Source organism: Engystomops pustulosus, chromosome 3 (assembly GCF_040894005.1).
Source record: "Engystomops pustulosus chromosome 3, aEngPut4.maternal, whole genome shotgun sequence".
NCBI classification, from domain to species: domain Eukaryota; kingdom Metazoa; phylum Chordata; class Amphibia; order Anura; family Leptodactylidae; genus Engystomops; species Engystomops pustulosus.
In genome coordinates, this window is record NC_092413.1 from 226,866,439 (window position 1) to 226,884,665 (window position 18,227).

The 18,227-nt window shown below is 40.9% G+C and overlaps 26 non-coding genes across 26 annotated transcripts; all 26 read left to right on the forward strand.

Moving 5' to 3' along the window:
- The first annotated feature begins 255 nt into the window (after positions 1-255).
- Positions 256-327, forward strand: TRNAG-UCC (transfer RNA glycine (anticodon UCC)). The gene has a single exon. It is a non-coding gene; the product is annotated as a tRNA-Gly (tRNA).
- Positions 328-1,810: 1,483 nt separating this feature from the next.
- TRNAG-UCC (transfer RNA glycine (anticodon UCC)) lies at positions 1,811-1,882 on the forward strand. Its single transcript has one exon. It is a non-coding gene; the product is annotated as a tRNA-Gly (tRNA).
- A 239-nt stretch (positions 1,883-2,121) lies between these two features.
- TRNAG-UCC (transfer RNA glycine (anticodon UCC)) lies at positions 2,122-2,193 on the forward strand. The gene has a single exon. It is a non-coding gene; the product is annotated as a tRNA-Gly (tRNA).
- Positions 2,194-2,432: 239 nt separating this feature from the next.
- Positions 2,433-2,504, forward strand: TRNAG-UCC (transfer RNA glycine (anticodon UCC)). Its single transcript has one exon. It is a non-coding gene; the product is annotated as a tRNA-Gly (tRNA).
- Positions 2,505-3,050: 546 nt separating this feature from the next.
- On the forward strand, positions 3,051-3,122 carry TRNAG-UCC (transfer RNA glycine (anticodon UCC)). Its single transcript has one exon. It is a non-coding gene; the product is annotated as a tRNA-Gly (tRNA).
- Positions 3,123-3,668: 546 nt separating this feature from the next.
- On the forward strand, positions 3,669-3,740 carry TRNAG-UCC (transfer RNA glycine (anticodon UCC)). Its single transcript has one exon. It is a non-coding gene; the product is annotated as a tRNA-Gly (tRNA).
- Positions 3,741-3,976: 236 nt separating this feature from the next.
- On the forward strand, positions 3,977-4,048 carry TRNAG-UCC (transfer RNA glycine (anticodon UCC)). The gene has a single exon. It is a non-coding gene; the product is annotated as a tRNA-Gly (tRNA).
- An 861-nt stretch (positions 4,049-4,909) lies between these two features.
- TRNAG-UCC (transfer RNA glycine (anticodon UCC)) lies at positions 4,910-4,981 on the forward strand. The gene has a single exon. It is a non-coding gene; the product is annotated as a tRNA-Gly (tRNA).
- Positions 4,982-5,531: 550 nt separating this feature from the next.
- On the forward strand, positions 5,532-5,603 carry TRNAG-UCC (transfer RNA glycine (anticodon UCC)). The gene has a single exon. It is a non-coding gene; the product is annotated as a tRNA-Gly (tRNA).
- A 239-nt stretch (positions 5,604-5,842) lies between these two features.
- Positions 5,843-5,914, forward strand: TRNAG-UCC (transfer RNA glycine (anticodon UCC)). The gene has a single exon. It is a non-coding gene; the product is annotated as a tRNA-Gly (tRNA).
- Positions 5,915-6,153: 239 nt separating this feature from the next.
- On the forward strand, positions 6,154-6,225 carry TRNAG-UCC (transfer RNA glycine (anticodon UCC)). Its single transcript has one exon. It is a non-coding gene; the product is annotated as a tRNA-Gly (tRNA).
- Positions 6,226-7,389: 1,164 nt separating this feature from the next.
- TRNAG-UCC (transfer RNA glycine (anticodon UCC)) lies at positions 7,390-7,461 on the forward strand. The gene has a single exon. It is a non-coding gene; the product is annotated as a tRNA-Gly (tRNA).
- A 550-nt stretch (positions 7,462-8,011) lies between these two features.
- TRNAG-UCC (transfer RNA glycine (anticodon UCC)) lies at positions 8,012-8,083 on the forward strand. Its single transcript has one exon. It is a non-coding gene; the product is annotated as a tRNA-Gly (tRNA).
- A 235-nt stretch (positions 8,084-8,318) lies between these two features.
- Positions 8,319-8,390, forward strand: TRNAG-UCC (transfer RNA glycine (anticodon UCC)). The gene has a single exon. It is a non-coding gene; the product is annotated as a tRNA-Gly (tRNA).
- Positions 8,391-9,251: 861 nt separating this feature from the next.
- Positions 9,252-9,323, forward strand: TRNAG-UCC (transfer RNA glycine (anticodon UCC)). The gene has a single exon. It is a non-coding gene; the product is annotated as a tRNA-Gly (tRNA).
- An 861-nt stretch (positions 9,324-10,184) lies between these two features.
- On the forward strand, positions 10,185-10,256 carry TRNAG-UCC (transfer RNA glycine (anticodon UCC)). The gene has a single exon. It is a non-coding gene; the product is annotated as a tRNA-Gly (tRNA).
- Positions 10,257-11,117: 861 nt separating this feature from the next.
- Positions 11,118-11,189, forward strand: TRNAG-UCC (transfer RNA glycine (anticodon UCC)). The gene has a single exon. It is a non-coding gene; the product is annotated as a tRNA-Gly (tRNA).
- Positions 11,190-11,739: 550 nt separating this feature from the next.
- Positions 11,740-11,811, forward strand: TRNAG-UCC (transfer RNA glycine (anticodon UCC)). The gene has a single exon. It is a non-coding gene; the product is annotated as a tRNA-Gly (tRNA).
- Positions 11,812-12,050: 239 nt separating this feature from the next.
- TRNAG-UCC (transfer RNA glycine (anticodon UCC)) lies at positions 12,051-12,122 on the forward strand. Its single transcript has one exon. It is a non-coding gene; the product is annotated as a tRNA-Gly (tRNA).
- Positions 12,123-12,983: 861 nt separating this feature from the next.
- On the forward strand, positions 12,984-13,055 carry TRNAG-UCC (transfer RNA glycine (anticodon UCC)). Its single transcript has one exon. It is a non-coding gene; the product is annotated as a tRNA-Gly (tRNA).
- A 239-nt stretch (positions 13,056-13,294) lies between these two features.
- Positions 13,295-13,366, forward strand: TRNAG-UCC (transfer RNA glycine (anticodon UCC)). The gene has a single exon. It is a non-coding gene; the product is annotated as a tRNA-Gly (tRNA).
- Positions 13,367-13,605: 239 nt separating this feature from the next.
- Positions 13,606-13,677, forward strand: TRNAG-UCC (transfer RNA glycine (anticodon UCC)). Its single transcript has one exon. It is a non-coding gene; the product is annotated as a tRNA-Gly (tRNA).
- An 857-nt stretch (positions 13,678-14,534) lies between these two features.
- Positions 14,535-14,606, forward strand: TRNAG-UCC (transfer RNA glycine (anticodon UCC)). The gene has a single exon. It is a non-coding gene; the product is annotated as a tRNA-Gly (tRNA).
- A 239-nt stretch (positions 14,607-14,845) lies between these two features.
- Positions 14,846-14,917, forward strand: TRNAG-UCC (transfer RNA glycine (anticodon UCC)). The gene has a single exon. It is a non-coding gene; the product is annotated as a tRNA-Gly (tRNA).
- A 2,412-nt stretch (positions 14,918-17,329) lies between these two features.
- TRNAG-UCC (transfer RNA glycine (anticodon UCC)) lies at positions 17,330-17,401 on the forward strand. Its single transcript has one exon. It is a non-coding gene; the product is annotated as a tRNA-Gly (tRNA).
- Positions 17,402-17,640: 239 nt separating this feature from the next.
- Positions 17,641-17,712, forward strand: TRNAG-UCC (transfer RNA glycine (anticodon UCC)). The gene has a single exon. It is a non-coding gene; the product is annotated as a tRNA-Gly (tRNA).
- The last annotated feature ends 515 nt before the right edge of the window (positions 17,713-18,227 follow it).

The window sequence follows — 18,227 nt, forward strand, 5'->3', positions numbered from 1 at the left end:
ATTCCCGGCCAACGCAACCTCTATCTTTTTTGAACAGTTTTTAAGTAGTCAGAACCAGATGAAGTGATGTTTCCTAGAAAGTTTTTGAATTTCTCATACTAGTAAAGGAACATGAAAAAATGCAGCGCTTTTCCTTTTTCCAAACTATTCTTCGACTCTCTCAATATGTTCTGAAGCAGATTTAGTGTTGTTTCCCTAAACATTGCCTTGATTCTTGTGGCGCTCAGAGAAAGTATGAAAAGGCTGCAAATATGTGCGTTGGTGGTATAGTGGTGAGCATAGCTGCCTTCCAAGCAGTTGACCCGGGTTCGATTCCCGGCCAACGCAACCTCTATCTTTTTTGAACAGTTTTTAAGTAGTCAGAACCAGATGAAGTGATGTTTCCTAGAAAGTTTTTGAATTTCTCATAGTAGTAAAGGAACATGCAAAAATGCAGCGCTTTTCCTTTTTCCAAACTTTTCTTCGACTCTCTCAATATGGTCTGAAGCAGATTTAGTGTTGTTTCCCTAAACATTGCCTTGATTCTTGCGGCGCTCAGAGAAAGTATGAAAAGGCTGCAAATATGTGCGTTGGTGGTATAGTGGTGAGCATAGCTGCCTTCCAAGCAGTTGACCCGGGGTCGATTCCCGGCCAATGCAACCTCTATCTTTTTTGAACAGTTTTTAAGTAGTCAGAACCAGATGAAGTTATGTTTCCTAGAAAGTTTTTGAATTTCTCATACTAGTGAAAGAACATGCAAAAATGCAGCGCTTTTCCTTTTTCCAAACTTTTCTTCGACTCTCTCAATATGGTCTGAAGCAGATTTAGTGTTGTTTCCCTAAACATTGCCTTGATTCTTGCGGCGCTCAGAGAAAGTATGAAAAGGCTGCAAATATGTGCGTTGGTGGTATAGTGGTGAGCATAGCTGCCTTCCAAGCAGTTGACCCGGGTTCAATTCCCGGCCAACGCAACCTCTATCTTTTTTGAACAGTTTTTAAGTAGTCAGAACCAGATGAAGTGATGTTTCCTAGAAAGTTTTTGAATTTCTCATACTAGTGAAAGAACATGCAAAAATGCAGCGCTTTTCCTTTTTCCAAACTTTTCTTCGACTCTCTCAATATGGTCTGAAGCAGATTTAGTGTTGTTTCCCTAAACATTGCCTTGATTCTTGCGGCGCTCAGAGAAAGTATGAAAAGGCTGCAAATATGTGCGTTGGTGGTATAGTGGTGAGCATAGCTGCCTTCCAAGCAGTTGACCCGGGGTCGATTCCCGGCCAATGCAACCTCTATCTTTTTTGAACAGTTTTTAAGTAGTCAGAACCAGATGAAGTGATGTTTCCTAGAAAGTTTTTGAATTTCTCATACTAGTGAAAGAACATGCAAAAATGCAGCGCTTTTCCTTTTTCCAAACTTTTCTTCGACTCTCTCAATATGGTCTGAAGCAGATTTAGTGTTGTTTCCCTAAACATTGCCTTGATTCTTGCGGCGCTCAGAGAAAGTATGAAAAGGCTGCAAATATGTGCGTTGGTGGTATAGTGGTGAGCATAGCTGCCTTCCAAGCAGTTGACCCGGGTTCAATTCCCGGCCAACGCAACCTCTATCTTTTTTGAACAGTTTTTAAGTAGTCAGAACCAGATGAAGTGATGTTTCCTAGAAAGTTTTTGAATTTCTCATACTAGTGAAAGAACATGCAAAAATGCAGCGCTTTTCCTTTTTCCAAATTTTTCTTCGACTCTCTCAATATGGTCTGAAGCAGATTTAGTGTTGTTTCCCTAAACATTGCCTTGATTCTTGTGGCGCTCAGAGAAAGTATGAAAAGGCTGCAAATATGTGCGTTGGTGGTATAGTGGTGAGCATAGCTGCCTTCCAAGCAGTTGACCCGGGTTCGATTCCCGGCCAACGCAACCTCTATCTTTTTTGAACAGTTTTTAAGTAGTCAGAACCAGATGAAGTGATGTTTCCTAGAAAGTTTTTGAATTTCTCATACTAGTAAAGGAACATGCAAAAATGCAGCGCTTTTCCTTTTTCCAAACTTTTCTTCGACTCTCTCAATATGGTCTGAAGCAGATTTAGTGTTGTTTCCCTAAACATTGCCTTGATTCTTGTGGCGCTCAGAGAAAGTATGAAAAGGCTGCAAGTATGTGCGTTGGTGGTATAGTGGTGAGCATAGCTGCCTTCCAAGCAGTTGACCCGGGTTCGATTCCCGGCCAACGCAACCTCTATCTTTTTTGAACAGTTTTTAAGTAGTCAGAACCAGATGAAGTGATGTTTCCTAGAAAGTTTTTGAATTTCTCATACTAGTGAAAGAACATACAAAAATGCAGCGCTTTTCCTTTTTCCAAACTTTTCTTCGACTCTCTCAATATGTTCTGAAGCAGATTTAGTGTTGTTTCCCTAAACATTGCCTTGATTCTTGTGGCGCTCAGAGAAAGTATGAAAAGGCTGCAAATATGTGCGTTGGTGGTATAGTGGTGAGCATAGCTGCCTTCCAAGCAGTTGACCCGGGTTCGATTCCCGGCCAACGCAACTTCTAGTGTTTTTGAACAGTTTTTATGTAGAACCAGATGAAGTGATGTTTCCTAGAAAGTTATTGAATTTCTCATACTAGTGAAAGAACATGGAAAAATGCAGTGCTTTTCCTTTTTCCAAACTTTTCTTCGACTCTCTCAATATGGTCTGAAGCAGATTTAGTGTTGTTTCCCTAAACAATGCCTTGATTCTTGTGGCGCTCAGAGAAAGTATGAAAAGGCTGCAAATATGTGCGTTGGTGCTATAGTGGTGAGCATAGCTGCCTTCCAAGCAGTTGACCCGGGTTCGATTCCCGGCCAACGCAACCTCTATCTTTTTTGAACAGTTTTTAAGTAGTCAGAACCAGATGAAGTGATGTTTCCTAGAAAGTTGTTGAATTTCTCATACTAGTAAAGGAACATGCAAAAATGCAGCGCTTTTCCTTTTTCCAAACTTTTCTTCGACTCTCTCAATATGGTCTGAAGCAGATTTAGTGTTGTTTCCCTAAACATTGCCTTGATTCTTGTGGCGCTCAGAGAAAGTATGAAAAGGCTGCAAATATGTGCGTTGGTGGTATAGTGGTGAGCATAGCTGCCTTCCAAGCAGTTGACCCGGGTTCGATTCCCGGCCAACGCAACTTCTAGTGTTTTTGAACAGTTTTTATGTAGAACCAGATGAAGTGATGTTTCCTAGAAAGTTGTTGAATTTCTCATACTAGTGAAAGAACATGGAAAAATGCAGTGCTTTTCCTTTTTCCAAACTTTTCTTCGACTCTCTCAATATGGTCTGAAGCAGATTTAGTGTTGTTTCCCTAAACATTGCCTTGATTCTTGTGGCGCTCAGAGAAAGTATGAAAAGGCTGCAAATATGTGCGTTGGTGGTATAGTGGTGAGCATAGCTGCCTTCCAAGCAGTTGACCCGGGTTCGATTCCCGGCCAACTCAACCTCTTTCTTTTTTGAACAGTTTTTAAGTAGTCAGAACCAGATGAAGTGATGTTTCCTAGAAAGTTTTTGAATTTCTCATACTAGTGAAGGAACATGCAAAAATGCAGCGCTTTTCCTTTTTCCAAACTTTTCTTCGACTCTCTCTATATGGTCTGAAGCAGATTTAGTGTTGTTTCCCTAAACATTGCCTTGATTCTTGTGGCGCTCAGAGAAAGTATGAAAAGGCTGCCAATATGTGCGTTGGTGGTATAGTGGTGAGCATAGCTGCCTTCCAAGCAGTTGACCCGGGTTCGATTCCCGGCCAACGCAACTTCTAGTGTTTTTGAACAGTTTTTATGTAGAACCAGATGAAGTGATGTTTCCTAGAAAGTTGTTGAATTTCTCATACTAGTGAAAGAACATGCCAAAAATGCAGTGCTTTTCCTTTTTCCAAACTTTTCTTCGACTCTCTCAATATGGTCTGAAGCAGATTTAGTGTTGTTTCCCTAAACATTGCCTTGATTCTTGTGGCGCTCAGAGAAAGTATGAAAAGGCTGCAAATGTGTGCGTTGGTGGTATAGTGGTGAGCATAGCTGCCTTCCAAGCAGTTGACCCGGGTTCGATTCCCGGCCAACGCAACATCTATCTTTTTTGAACAGTTTTTAAGTAGTCAGAACCAGATGAAGTGATGTTTCCTAGAAAGTTGTTGAATTTCTCATACTAGTGAAAGAACATGCAAAAATGCAGCGCTTTTCCTTTTTCCAAATTTTTCTTCGACTCTCTCAATATGGTCTGAAGCAGATTTAGTGTTGTTTCCCTAAACATTGCCTTGATTCTTGTGGCGCTCAGAGAAAGTATGAAAAGGCTGCAAATATTTGCGTTGGTGGTATAGTGGTGAGCATAGCTGCCTTCCAAGCAGTTGACTCGGGTTCGATTCCCGGCCAACGCAACCTCTATCTTTTTTGAACAGTTTTTAAGTAGTCAGAACCAGATGAAGTGATGTTTCCTAGAAAGTTTTTGAATTTCTCATACTAGTGAAAGAACATGCAAAAATGCAGCGCTTTTCCTTTTTCCAAACTTTTCTTCAACTCTCTCAATATGGTCTGAAGCAGATTTAGTGTTGTTTCCCTAAACATTGCCTTGATTCTTGTGGCGCTCAGAGAAAGTATGAAAAGGCTGCAAATATGTGCGTTGGTGGTATAGTGGTGAGCATAGCTGCCTTCCAAGCAGTTGACCCGGGTTTGATTCCCGGCCAACGCAACCTCTATCTTTTTTGAACAGTTTTTAAGTTGTCAGAACCAGATGAAGTGATGTTTCCTAGAAAGTTTTTGAATTTCTCATACTAGTGAAAGAACATGCAAAAATGCAGCGCTTTTCCTTTTTCCAAACTTTTCTTCGACTCTCTCAATATGGTCTGAAGCAGATTTAGTGTTGTTTCCCTAAACATTGCCTTGATTCTTGTGGCGCTCAGAGAAAGTATGAAAAGGCTGCAAATATGTGCGTTGGTGGTATAGTGGTGAGCATAGCTGCCTTCCAAGCAGTTGACCCGGGTTCGATTCCCGGCCAACGCAACCTCTATCTTTTTTGAACAGTTTTTAAGTAGTCAGAACCAGATGAAGTGATGTTTCCTAGAAAGTTGTTGAATTTCTCATACTAGTGAAAGAACATGGAAAAATGCAGTGCTTTTCCTTTTTCCAAACTTTTCTTCGACTCTCTCAATATGGTCTGAAGCAGATTTAGTGTTGTTTCCCTAAACAATGCCTTGATTCTTGCGGCGCTCAGAGAAAGTATGAAAAGGCTGCAAATATGTGCGTTGGTGCTATAGTGGTGAGCATAGCTGCCTTCCAAGCAGTTGACCCGGGTTCGATTCCCGGCCAACGCAACCTCTATCTTTTTTGAACAGTTTTTAAGTAGTCAGAACCAGATGAAGTGATGTTTCCTAGAAAGTTGTTGAATTTCTCATACTAGTAAAGGAACATGCAAAAATGCAGCGCTTTTCCTTTTTCCAAACTTTTCTTCAACTCTCTCAATATGGTCTGAAGCAGATTTAGTGTTGTTTCCCTAAACATTGCCTTGATTCTTGTGGCGCTCAGAGAAAGTATGAAAAGGCTGCAAATATGTGCGTTGGTGGTATAGTGGTGAGCATAGCTGCCTTCCAAGCAGTTGACCCGGGTTCGATTCCCGGCCAACGCAACCTCTATCTTTTTTGAACAGTTTTTAAGTAGTCAGAACCAGATGAAGTGATGTTTCCTAGAAAGTTTTTGAATTTCTCATACTAGTGAAAGAACATGCAAAAATGCAGCGCTTTTCCTTTTTCCAAACTTTTCTTCAACTCTCTCAATATGGTCTGAAGCAGATTTAGTGTTGTTTCCCTAAACATTGCCTTGATTCTTGTGGCGCTCAGAGAAAGTATGAAAAGGCTGCAAATATGTGCGTTGGTGGTATAGTGGTGAGCATAGCTGCCTTCCAAGCAGTTGACCCGGGTTCGATTCCCGGCCAACGCAACCTCTATCTTTTTTGAACAGTTTTTAAGTTGTCAGAACCAGATGAAGTGATGTTTCCTAGAAAGTTTTTGAATTTCTCATACTAGTGAAAGAACATGCAAAAATGCAGCGCTTTTCCTTTTTCCAAACTTTTCTTCGACTCTCTCAATATGGTCTGAAGCAGATTTAGTGTTGTTTCCCTAAACATTGCCTTGATTCTTGTGGCGCTCAGAGAAAGTATGAAAAGGCTGCAAATATGTGCGTTGGTGGTATAGTGGTGAGCATAGCTGCCTTCCAAGCAGTTGACCCGGGTTCGATTCCCGGCCAACGCAACTTCTAGTGTTTTTGAACAGTTTTTATGTAGAACCAGATGAAGTGATGTTTCCTAGAAAGTTGTTGAATTTCTCATACTAGTGAAAGAACATGGAAAAATGCAGTGCTTTTCCTTTTTCCAAACTTTTCTTCGACTCTCTCAATATGTTCTGAAGCAGATTTAGTGTTGTTTCCCTAAACATTGCCTTGATTCTTGTGGCGCTCAGAGAAAGTATGAAAAGGCTGCAAATATGTGCGTTGGTGGTATAGTGGTGAGCATAGCTGCCTTCCAAGCAGTTGACCCGTGTTCGATTCCCGGCCAACGCAACCTCTATCTTTTTTGAACAGTTTTTAAGTAGTCAGAACCAGATGAAGTGATGTTTCCTAGAAAGTTTTTGAATTTCTCATAGTAGTAAAGGAACATGCAAAAATGCAGCGCTTTTCCTTTTTCCAAACTTTTCTTCGACTCTCTCAATATGGTCTGAAGCAGATTTAGTGTTGTTTCCCTAAACATTGCCTTGATTCTTGCGGCGCTCAGAGAAAGTATGAAAAGGCTGCAAATATGTGCGTTGGTGGTATAGTGGTGAGCATAGCTGCCTTCCAAGCAGTTGACTCGGGTTCGATTCCCGGCCAATGCAACCTCTATCTTTTTTGAACATTTTTTATGTAGAACCAGATGAAGTGATGTTTCCTAGAAAGTTGTTGAATTTCTCATACTAGTAAAGGAACATGCAAAAATGCAGCGCTTTTCCTTTTTCCAAACTTTTCTTCGACTCTCTCAATATGTTCTGAAGCAGATTTAGTGTTGTTTCCCTAAACATTGCCTTGATTCTTGTGGCGCTCAGAGAAAGTATGAAAAGGCTGCAAATATGTGCGTTGGTGGTATAGTGGTGAGCATAGCTGCCTTCAAAGCAGTTGACCCGGGTTCGATTCCCGGCCAACGCAACCTCTTTCTTTTTTGAACAGTTTTTAAGTAGTCAGAACCAGATGAAGTGATGTTTCCTAGAAAGTTTTTGAATTTCTCATACTAGTGAAAGAACATACAAAAATGCAGCGCTTTTCCTTTTTCCAAACTTTTCTTCAACTCTCTCAATATGTTCTGAAGCAGATTTAGTGTTGTTTCCCTAAACATTGCCTTGATTCTTGTGGCGCTCAGAGAAAGTATGAAAAGGCTGCAAATATGTGCGTTGGTGGTATAGTGGTGAGCATAGCTGCCTTCCAAGCAGTTGACCCGGGTTCGATTCCCGGCCAACGCAACCTCTATCTTTTTTGAACAGTTTTTAAGTAGTCAGAACCAGATGAAGTGATGTTTCCTAGAAAGTTTTTGAATTTCTCATAGTAGTAAAGGAACATGCAAAAATGCAGCGCTTTTCCTTTTTCCAAACTTTTCTTCGACTCTCTCAATATGGTCTGAAGCAGATTTAGTGTTGTTTCCCTAAACATTGCCTTGATTCTTGCGGCGCTCAGAGAAAGTATGAAAAGGCTGCAAATATGTGCGTTGGTGGTATAGTGGTGAGCATAGCTGCCTTCCAAGCAGTTGACCCGGGGTCGATTCCCGGCCAACGCAACCTCTATCTTTTTTGAACAGTTTTTAAGTAGTCAGAACCAGATGAAGTGATGTTTCCTAGAAAGTTTTTGAATTTCTCATAGTAGTAAAGGAACATGCAAAAATGCAGCGCTTTTCCTTTTTCCAAACTTTTCTTCGACTCTCTCAATATGGTCTGAAGCAGATTTAGTGTTGTTTCCCTAAACATTGCCTTGATTCTTGTGGCGCTCAGAGAAAGTATGAAAAGGCTGCAAATATGTGCGTTGGTGGTATAGTGGTGAGCATAGCTGCCTTCCAAGCAGTTGACCCGGGTTCGATTCCCGGCCAACGCAACCTCTATCTTTTTTGAACAGTTTTTATGTAGAACCAGATGAAGTGATGTTTCCTAGAAAGTTGTTGAATTTCTCATACTAGTAAAGGAACATGCAAAAATGCAGCGCGTTTCCTTTTTCCAAACTTTTCTTCGACTCTCTCAATATGGTCTGAAGCAGATTTAGTGTTGTTTCCCTAAACATTGCCTTGATTTTTGTGGCGCTCAGAGAAAGTATGAAAAGGCTGCAAATATGTGCGTTGGTGGTATAGTGGTGAGCATAGCTGCCTTCCAAGCAGTTGACCCGGGTTCGATTCCCGGCCAACGCAACCTCTATCTTTTTTGAACAGTTTTTAAGTAGTCAGAACCAGATGAAGTGATGTTTCCTAGAAAGTTTTTGAATTTCTCATACTAGTGAAAGAACATACAAAAATGCAGCGCTTTTCCTTTTTCCAAACTTTTCTTCGACTCTCTCAATATGTTCTGAAGCAGATTTAGTGTTGTTTCCCTAAACATTGCCTTGATTCTTGTGGCGCTCAGAGAAAGTATGAAAAGGCTGCAAATATGTGCGTTGGTGGTATAGTGGTGAGCATAGCTGCCTTCCAAGCAGTTGACCCGTGTTCGATTCCCGGCCAACGCAACCTCTATCTTTTTTGAACAGTTTTTAAGTAGTCAGAACCAGATGAAGTGATGTTTCCTAGAAAGTTTTTGAATTTCTCATAGTAGTGAAAGAACATGCAAAAATGCAGCGCTTTTCCTTTTTCCAAACTTTTCTTCGACTCTCTCAATATGGTCTGAAGCAGATTTAGTGTTGTTTCCCTAAACATTGCCTTGATTCTTGTGGCGCTCAGAGAAAGTATGAAAAGGCTGCAAATATGTGCGTTGGTGGTATAGTGGTGAGCATAGCTGCCTTCCAAGCAGTTGACCCGGGGTCGATTCCCGGCCAACGCAACCTCTATCTTTTTTGAACAGTTTTTAAGTAGTCAGAACCAGATGAAGTGATGTTTCCTAGAAAGTTTTTGAATTTCTCATACTAGTGAAAGAACATGCAAAAATGCAGCGCTTTTCCTTTTTCCAAACTTTTCTTCGACTCTCTCAATATGGTCTGAAGCAGATTTAGTGTTGTTTCCCTAAACATTGCCTTGATTCTTGCGGCGCTCAGAGAAAGTATGAAAAGGCTGCAAATATGTGCGTTGGTGGTATAGTGGTGAGCATAGCTGCCTTCCAAGCAGTTGACCCGGGTTCGATTCCCGGCCAACGCAACCTCTATCTTTTTTGAACAGTTTTTAAGTAGTCAGAACCAGATGAAGTGATGTTTCCTAGAAAGTTTTTGAATTTCTCATACTAGTGAAAGAACATGCAAAAATGCAGCGCTTTTCCTTTTTCCAAACTTTTCTTCGACTCTCTCAATATGGTCTGAAGCAGATTTAGTGTTGTTTCCCTAAACATTGCCTTGATTCTTGTGGCGCTCAGAGAAAGTATGAAAAGGCTGCAAATATGTGCGTTGGTGGTATAGTGGTGAGCATAGCTGCCTTCCAAGCAGTTGACTCGTGTTCGATTCCCGGCCAACGCAACCTCAATCTTTTTTGAACAGTTTTTAAGTAGTCAGAACCAGATGAAGTGATGTTTCCTAGAAAGTTTTTGAATTTCTCATAGTAGTAAAGGAACATGCAAAAATGCAGCGCTTTTCCTTTTTCCAAACTTTTCTTCGACTCTCTCAATATGGTCTGAAGCAGATTTAGTGTTGTTTCCCTAAACATTGCCTTGATTCTTGCGGCGCTCAGAGAAAGTATGAAAAGGTTGCAAATATGTGCGTTGGTGGTATAGTGGTGAGCATAGCTGCCTTCCAAGCAGTTGACCGGGGGTCGATTCCCGGCCAACGCAACCTCTATCTTTTTTGAACAGTTTTTAAGTAGTCAGAACCAGATGAAGTGATGTTTCCTAGAAAGTTTTTGAATTTCTCATACTAGTGAAAGAACATGCAAAAATGCAGCGCTTTTCCTTTTTCCAAACTTTTCTTCGACTCTCTCAATATGGTCTGAAGCAGATTTAGTGTTGTTTCCCTAAACATTGCCTTGATTCTTGCGGCGCTCAGAGAAAGTATGAAAAGGCTGCAAATATGTGCGTTGGTGGTATAGTGGTGAGCATAGCTGCCTTCCAAGCAGTTGACCCGGGTTCGATTCCCGGCCAACGCAACCTCTATCTTTTTTGAACAGTTTTTAAGTAGTCAGAACCAGATGAAGTGATGTTTCCTAGAAAGTTTTTGAATTTCTCATACTAGTGAAAGAACATGCAAAAATGCAGCGCTTTTCCTTTTTCCAAACTTTTCTTCGACTCTCTCAATATGGTCTGAAGCAGATTTAGTGTTGTTTCCCTAAACATTGCCTTGATTCTTGTGGCGCTCAGAGAAAGTATGAAAAGGCTGCAAATATGTGCGTTGGTGGTATAGTGGTGAGCATAGCTGCCTTCCAAGCAGTTGACTCGTGTTCGATTCCCGGCCAACGCAACCTCTATCTTTTTTGAACAGTTTTTAAGTAGTCAGAACCAGATGAAGTGATGTTTCCTAGAAAGTTTTTGAATTTCTCATAGTAGTAAAGGAACATGCAAAAATGCAGCGCTTTTCCTTTTTCCAAACTTTTCTTCGACTCTCTCAATATGGTCTGAAGCAGATTTAGTGTTGTTTCCCTAAACATTGCCTTGATTCTTGCGGCGCTCAGAGAAAGTATGAAAAGGTTGCAAATATGTGCGTTGGTGGTATAGTGGTGAGCATAGCTGCCTTCCAAGCAGTTGACCCGGGGTCGATTCCCGGCCAACGCAACCTCTATCTTTTTTGAACAGTTTTTAAGTAGTCAGAACCAGATGAAGTGATGTTTCCTAGAAAATTTTTGAATTTCTCATACTAGTGAAAGAACATACAAAAATGCAGCGCTTTTCCTTTTTCCAAACTTTTCTTCGACTCTCTCAATATGTTCTGAAGCAGATTTAGTGTTGTTTCCCTAAACATTGCCTTGATTCTTGTGGCGCTCAGAGAAAGTATGAAAAGGCTGCAAATATGTGCGTTGGTGGTATAGTGGTGAGCATAGCTGCCTTCCAAGCAGTTGACCCGGGTTCGATTCCCGGCCAACGCAACCTCTATCTTTTTTGAACAGTTTTTAAGTAGTCAGAACCAGATGAAGTGATGTTTCCTAGAAAGTTTTTGAATTTCTCATACTAGTGAAAGAACATACAAAAATGCAGCACTTTTCCTTTTTCCAAACTTTTCTTCGACTCTCTCAATATGTTCTGAAGCAGATTTAGTGTTGTTTCCCTAAACATTGCCTTGATTCTTGTGGCGCTCAGAGAAAGTATGAAAAGGCTGCAAATATGTGCGTTGGTGGTATAGTGGTGAGCATAGCTGACTTCCAAGCAGTTGACTCGTGTTCGATTCCCGGCCAACGCAACCTCTATCTTTTTTGAACAGTTTTTAAGTAGTCAGAACCAGATGAAGTGATGTTTCCTAGAAAGTTGTTGAATTTCTCATACTAGTAAAGGAACATGAAAAAATGCAGCGCTTTTCCTTTTTCCAAACTATTCTTCGACTCTCTCAATATGGTCTGAAGCAGATTTAGTGTTGTTTCCCTAAACATTGCCTTGATTCTTGTGGCGCTCAGAGAAAGTATGAAAAGGCTGCAAATATGTGCGTTGGTGGTATAGTGGTGAGCATAGCTGCCTTCCAAGCAGTTGACCCGGGTTCGATTCCCGGCCAACGCAACCTCTATCTTTTTTGAACAGTTTTTAAGTAGTCAGAACCAGATGAAGTGATGTTTCCTAGAAAGTTTTTGAATTTCTCATACTAGTGAAAGAACATACAAAAATGCAGCGCTTTTCCTTTTTCCAAACTTTTCTTCGACTCTCTCAATATGTTCTGAAGCAGATTTAGTGTTGTTTCCCTAAACATTGCCTTGATTCTTGTGGCGCTCAGAGAAAGTATGAAAAGGCTGCAAATATGTGCGTTGGTGGTATAGTGGTGAGCATAGCTGCCTTCCAAGCAGTTGACCCGGGTTCGATTCCCGGCCAACGCAACCTCTATCTTTTTTGAACAGTTTTTAAGTAGTCAGAACCAGATGAAGTGATGTTTCCTAGAAAGTTTTTGAATTTCTCATAGTAGTAAAGGAACATGCAAAAATGCAGCGCTTTTCCTTTTTCCAAACTTTTCTTCGACTCTCTCAATATGGTCTGAAGCAGATTTAGTGTTGTTTCCCTAAACATTGCCTTGATTCTTGCGGCGCTCAGAGAAAGTATGAAAAGGCTGCAAATATGTGCGTTGGTGGTATAGTGGTGAGCATAGCTGCCTTCCAAGCAGTTGACCCGGGGTCGATTCCCGGCCAATGCAACCTCTATCTTTTTTGAACAGTTTTTAAGTAGTCAGAACCAGATGAAGTGATGTTTCCTAGAAAGTTTTTGAATTTCTCATACTAGTGAAAGAACATGCAAAAATGCAGCGCTTTTCCTTTTTCCAAACTTTTCTTCGACTCTCTCAATATGGTCTGAAGCAGATTTAGTGTTGTTTCCCTAAACATTGCCTTGATTCTTGCGGCGCTCAGAGAAAGTATGAAAAGGCTGCAAATATGTGCGTTGGTGGTATAGTGGTGAGCATAGCTGCCTTCCAAGCAGTTGACCCGGGTTCAATTCCCGGCCAACGCAACCTCTATCTTTTTTGAACAGTTTTTAAGTAGTCAGAACCAGATGAAGTGATGTTTCCTAGAAAGTTTTTGAATTTCTCATACTAGTGAAAGAACATGCAAAAATGCAGCGCTTTTCCTTTTTCCAAACTTTTCTTCGACTCTCTCAATATGGTCTGAAGCAGATTTAGTGTTGTTTCCCTAAACATTGCCTTGATTCTTGTGGCGCTCAGAGAAAGTATGAAAAGGCTGCAAATATGTGCGTTGGTGGTATAGTGGTGAGCATAGCTGCCTTCCAAGCAGTTGACCCGGGTTCGATTCCCGGCCAACGCAACCTCTATCTTTTTTGAACAGTTTTTAAGTAGTCAGAACCAGATGAAGTGATGTTTCCTAGAAAGTTTTTGAATTTCTCATACTAGTAAAGGAACATGCAAAAATGCAGCGCTTTTCCTTTTTCCAAACTTTTCTTCGACTCTCTCAATATGGTCTGAAGCAGATTTAGTGTTGTTTCCCTAAACATTGCCTTGATTCTTGTGGCGCTCAGAGAAAGTATGAAAAGGCTGCAAATATGTGCGTTGGTGGTATAGTGGTGAGCATAGCTGCCTTCCAAGCAGTTGACCCGGGTTCGATTCCCGGCCAACGCAACCTCTATCTTTTTTGAACAGTTTTTAAGTAGTCAGAACCAGATGAAGTGATGTTTCCTAGAAAGTTTTTGAATTTCTCATACTAGTGAAAGAACATACAAAAATGCAGCGCTTTTCCTTTTTCCAAACTTTTCTTCGACTCTCTCAATATGGTCTGAAGCAGATTTAGTGTTGTTTCCCTAAACATTGCCTTGAATCTTGTGGCGCTCAGAGAAAGTATGAAAAGGCTGCAAATATGTGCGTTGGTGGTATAGTGGTGAGCATAGCTGCCTTCCAAGCAGTTGACCCGGGTTCGATTCCCGGCCAACGCAACCTCTATCTTTTTTGAACAGTTTTTAAGTAGTCAGAACCAGATGAAGTGATGTTTCCTAGAAAGTTTTTGAATTTCTCATAGTAGTAAAGGAACATGCAAAAATGCAGCGCTTTTCCTTTTTCAAAACTTTTCTTCGACTCTCTCAATATGGTCTGAAGCAGATTTAGTGTTGTTTCCCTAAACATTGCCTTGATTCTTGCGGCGCTCAGAGAAAGTATGAAAAGGCTGCAAATATGTGCGTTGGTTGTATAGTGATGAGCATAGCTGCCTTCCAAGCAGTTGACCCGGGTTCGATTCCCGGCCAACGCAAACTCTATCTTTTTTGAACAGTTTTTAAGTAGTCAGAACCAGATGAAGTGATGTTTCCTAGAAAGTTTTTGAATTTCTCATACTAGTGAAGGAACATGCAAAAATGCAGCGCTTTTCCTTTTTCCAAACTTTTCTTCGACTCTCTCAATATGGTCTGAAGCAGATTTAGTGTTGTTTCCCTAAACATTGCCTTGATTCTTGTGGCGCTCAGAGAAAGTATGAAAAGGTTGCAAATATGTGCGTTGATGGTATAGTGGTGAGCATAGCTGCCTTCCAAGCAGTTGACCTGGGTTCGATTCCCGGCCAACGCAACCTCTATCTTTTTTGAACAGTTTTTATGTAGAACCAGATGAAGTGATGTTTCCTAGAAAGTTGTTGAATTTCTCATACTAGTGAAAGAACATACAAAAATGCAGCGCTTTTCCTTTTTCCAAACTTTTCTTCGACTCTCTCAATATGTTCTGAAGCAGATTTAGTGTTGTTTCCCTAAACATTGCCTTGATTCTTGTGGCGCTCAGAGAAAGTATGAAAAGGCTGCAAATATGTGCGTTGGTGGTATAGTGGTGAGCATAGCTGCCTTCCAAGCAGTTGACCCGGGTTCGATTCCCGGCCAACGCAACCTCTATCTTTTTTGAACAGTTTTTAAGTAGTCAGAACCAGATGAAGTGATGTTTCCTAGAAAGTTTTTGAATTTCTCATACTAGTGAAAGAACATACAAAAATGCAGCGCTTTTCCTTTTTCCAAACTTTTCTTCGACTCTCTCAATATGTTCTGAAGCAGATTTAGTGTTGTTTCCCTAAACATTGCCTTGATTCTTGTGGCGCTCAGAGAAAGTATGAAAAGGCTGCAAATATGTGCGTTGGTGGTATAGTGGTGAGCATAGCTGCCTTCCAAGCAGTTGACCCGGGTTCGATTCCCGGCCAACGCAACCTCTATCTTTTTTGAACAGTTTTTAAGTAGTCAGAACCAGATGAAGTGATGTTTCCTAGAAAGTTTTTGAATTTCTCATAGTAGTAAAGGAACATGCAAAAATGCAGCGCTTTTCCTTTTTCCAAACTTTTCTTCGACTCTCTCAATATGGTCTGAAGCAGATTTAGTGTTGTTTCCCTAAACATTGCCTTGATTCTTGCGGCGCTCAGAGAAAGTATGAAAATGCTGCAAATATGTGCGTTGGTGGTATAGTGGTGAGCATAGCTGCCTTCCAAGCAGTTGACCCGGGTTCGATTCCCTGCCAACGCAACCTCTATCTTTTTTGAACAGTTTTTAAGTAGTCAGAACCAGATGAAGTGATGTTTCCTAGAAAGTTTTTGAATTTCTCATAGTAGTAAAGGAACATGCAAAAATGCAGCGCTTTTCCTTTTTCCAAACTTTTCTTCGACTCTCTCATTATGGTCTGAAGCAGATTTAGTGTTGTTTCTCTAAACATTGCCTTGATTCTTGTGGCGCTCAGAGAAAGTATGAAAAGGCTGCAAATATGTGCGTTGGTGGTATAGTGGTGAGCATAGCTGCCTTCCAAGCAGTTGACCCGGGTTCGATTCCCGGACAACGCAACCTCTATCTTTTTTGAACAGTTTTTAAGTAGTCAGAACCAGATGAAGTGATGTTTCCTAGAAAGTTTTTGAATTTCTAATACTAGTAAAGGAACATGCAAAAATGCAGCGCTTTTCCTTTTTCCAAACTTTTCTTCGACTCTCTCAATATGTTCTGAAGCAGATTTAGTGTTGTTTCCCTAAACATTGCCTTGATTCTTGTGGCGCTCAGAGAAAGTATGAAAAGGCTGCAAATATGTGCGTTGGTGGTATAGTGCAGAGCATAGCTGCCTTCCAAGCAGCTGCCCCGGGTTTGATTCCCGGCCAACGCAAACTCTATCTTTTTTGAACAGTTTTTAAGTAGTCAGAACCAGATGAAGTGATGTTTCCTAGAAAGTTGTTGAATTTCTCATACTAGTAAAGGAACATGCAAAAATGCAGCGCTTTTCCTTTTTCCAAACTTTTCTTCGACTCTCTCATTATGGTCTGAAGCAGATTTAGTGTTGTTTCCCTAAACATTGCCTTGATTCTTGTGGCGCTCAGAGAAAGTATGAAAAGGCTGCAAATATGTGCGTTGGTGGTATAGTGGTGAGCATAGCTGCCTTCCAAGCAGTTGACTCGTGTTCGATTCCCGGCCAACGCAACCTCTATCTTTTTTGAACAGTTTTTATGTAGAACCAGATGAAGTGATGTTTCCTAGAAAGTTGTTGAATTTCTCATACTAGTAAAGGAACATGCAAAAATGCAGCGCGTTTCCTTTTTCCAAACTTTTCTTCGACTCTCTCAATATGGTCTGAAGCAGATTTAGTGTTGTTTACCTAAACATTGCCTTGATTCTTGTGGCGCTCAGAGAAAGTATGAAAAGGCTGCAAGTATGTGCGTTGGTGGTATAGTGGTGAGCATAGCTGCCTTCCAAGCAGTTGACCCGGGTTCGATTCCTGGCCTACGCAACCTCTATCTTTTTTGAACAGTTTTTAAGTAGTCAGAACCAGATGAAGTGATGTTTCCTAGAAAGTTGTTGAATTTCTCATACTAGTAAAGGAACATGCAAAAATGCAGCGCGTTTCCTTTTTCCAAACTTTTCTTCGACTCTCTCAATATGGTCTGAAGCAGATTTAGTGTTGTTTACCTAAACATTGCCTTGATTCTTGTGGCGCTCAGAGAAAGTATGAAAAGGCTGCAAGTATGTGCGTTGGTGGTATAGTGGTGAGCATAGCTGCCTTCCAAGCAGTTGACCCGGGTTCGATTCCCGGCCTACGCAACCTCTATCTTTTTTGAACAGTTTTTAAGTAGTCAGAACCAGATGAAGTGATGTTTCCTAGAAAGTTTTTGAATTTCTCATACTAGTGAAAGAACATACAAAAATGCAGCGCTTTTCCTTTTTCCAAACTTTTCTTCGACTCTCTCAATATGTTCTGAAGCAGATTTAGTGTTGTTTCCCTAAACATTGCCTTGATTCTTGTGGCGCTCAGAGAAAGTATGAAAAGGCTGCAAATATGTGCGTTGGTGGTATAGTGGTGAGCATAGCTGCCTTCCAAGCAGTTGACCCGTGGTCGATTCCCGGCCAACGCAACCTCTATCTTTTTTGAACAGTTTTTAAGTAGTCAGAACCAGATGAAGTGATGTTTCCTAGAAAGTTTTTGAATTTCTCATAGTAGTTTAGGAACATGCAAAAATGCAGCGCTTTTCCTTTTTCCAAACTTTTCTTCGACTCTCTCAATATGGTCTGAAGCAGATTTAGTGTTGTTTCCCTAAACATTGCCTTGATTCTTGCGGCGCTCAGAGAAAGTATGAAAAGGCTGCAAATATGTGCGTTGGTGGTATAGTGGTGAGCATAGCTGCCTTCCAAGCAGTTGACCCGGGTTCGATTCCCGGCCAACGCAACCTCTATCTTTTTTGAACAGTTTTTAAGTAGTCAGAACCAGATGAAGTGATGTTTCCTAGAAAGTTTTTGAATTTCTCATACTAGTGAAAGAACATGCAAAAATGCAGCGCTTTTCCTTTTTCCAAACTTTTCTTCGACTCTCTCAATATGGTCTGAAGCAGATTTAGTGTTGTTTCCCTAAACATTGCCTTGATTCTTGCGGCGCTCAGAGAAAGTATGAAAAGGCTGCAAATATGTGCGTTGGTGGTATAGTGGTGAGCATAGCTGCCTTCCAAGCAGTTGACCCGGGTTCGATTCCCGGCCAACGCAACCTCTATCTTTTTTGAACAGTTTTTAAGTAGTCAGAACCAGATGAAGTGATGTTTCCTAGAAAGTTTTTGAATTTCTCATACTAGTGAAAGAACATGCAAAAATGCAGCGCTTTTCCTTTTTCCAAACTTTTCTTCGACTCTCTCAATATGGTCTGAAGCAGATTTAGTGTTGTTTCCCTAAACATTGCCTTGATTCTTGTGGCGCTCAGAGAAAGTATGAAAAGGCTGCAAATATGTGCGTTGGTGGTATAGTGGTGAGCATAGCTGCCTTCCAAGCAGTTGACTCGTGTTCGATTCCCGGCCAACGCAACCTCTATCTTTTTTGAACAGTTTTTAAGTAGTCAGAACCAGATGAAGTGATGTTTCCTAGAAAGTTTTTGAATTTCTCATAGTAGTAAAGGAACATGCAAAAATGCAGCGCTTTTCCTTTTTCCAAACTTTTCTTCGACTCTCTCAATATGGTCTGAAGCAGATTTAGTGTTGTTTCCCTAAACATTGCCTTGATGCTTGCGG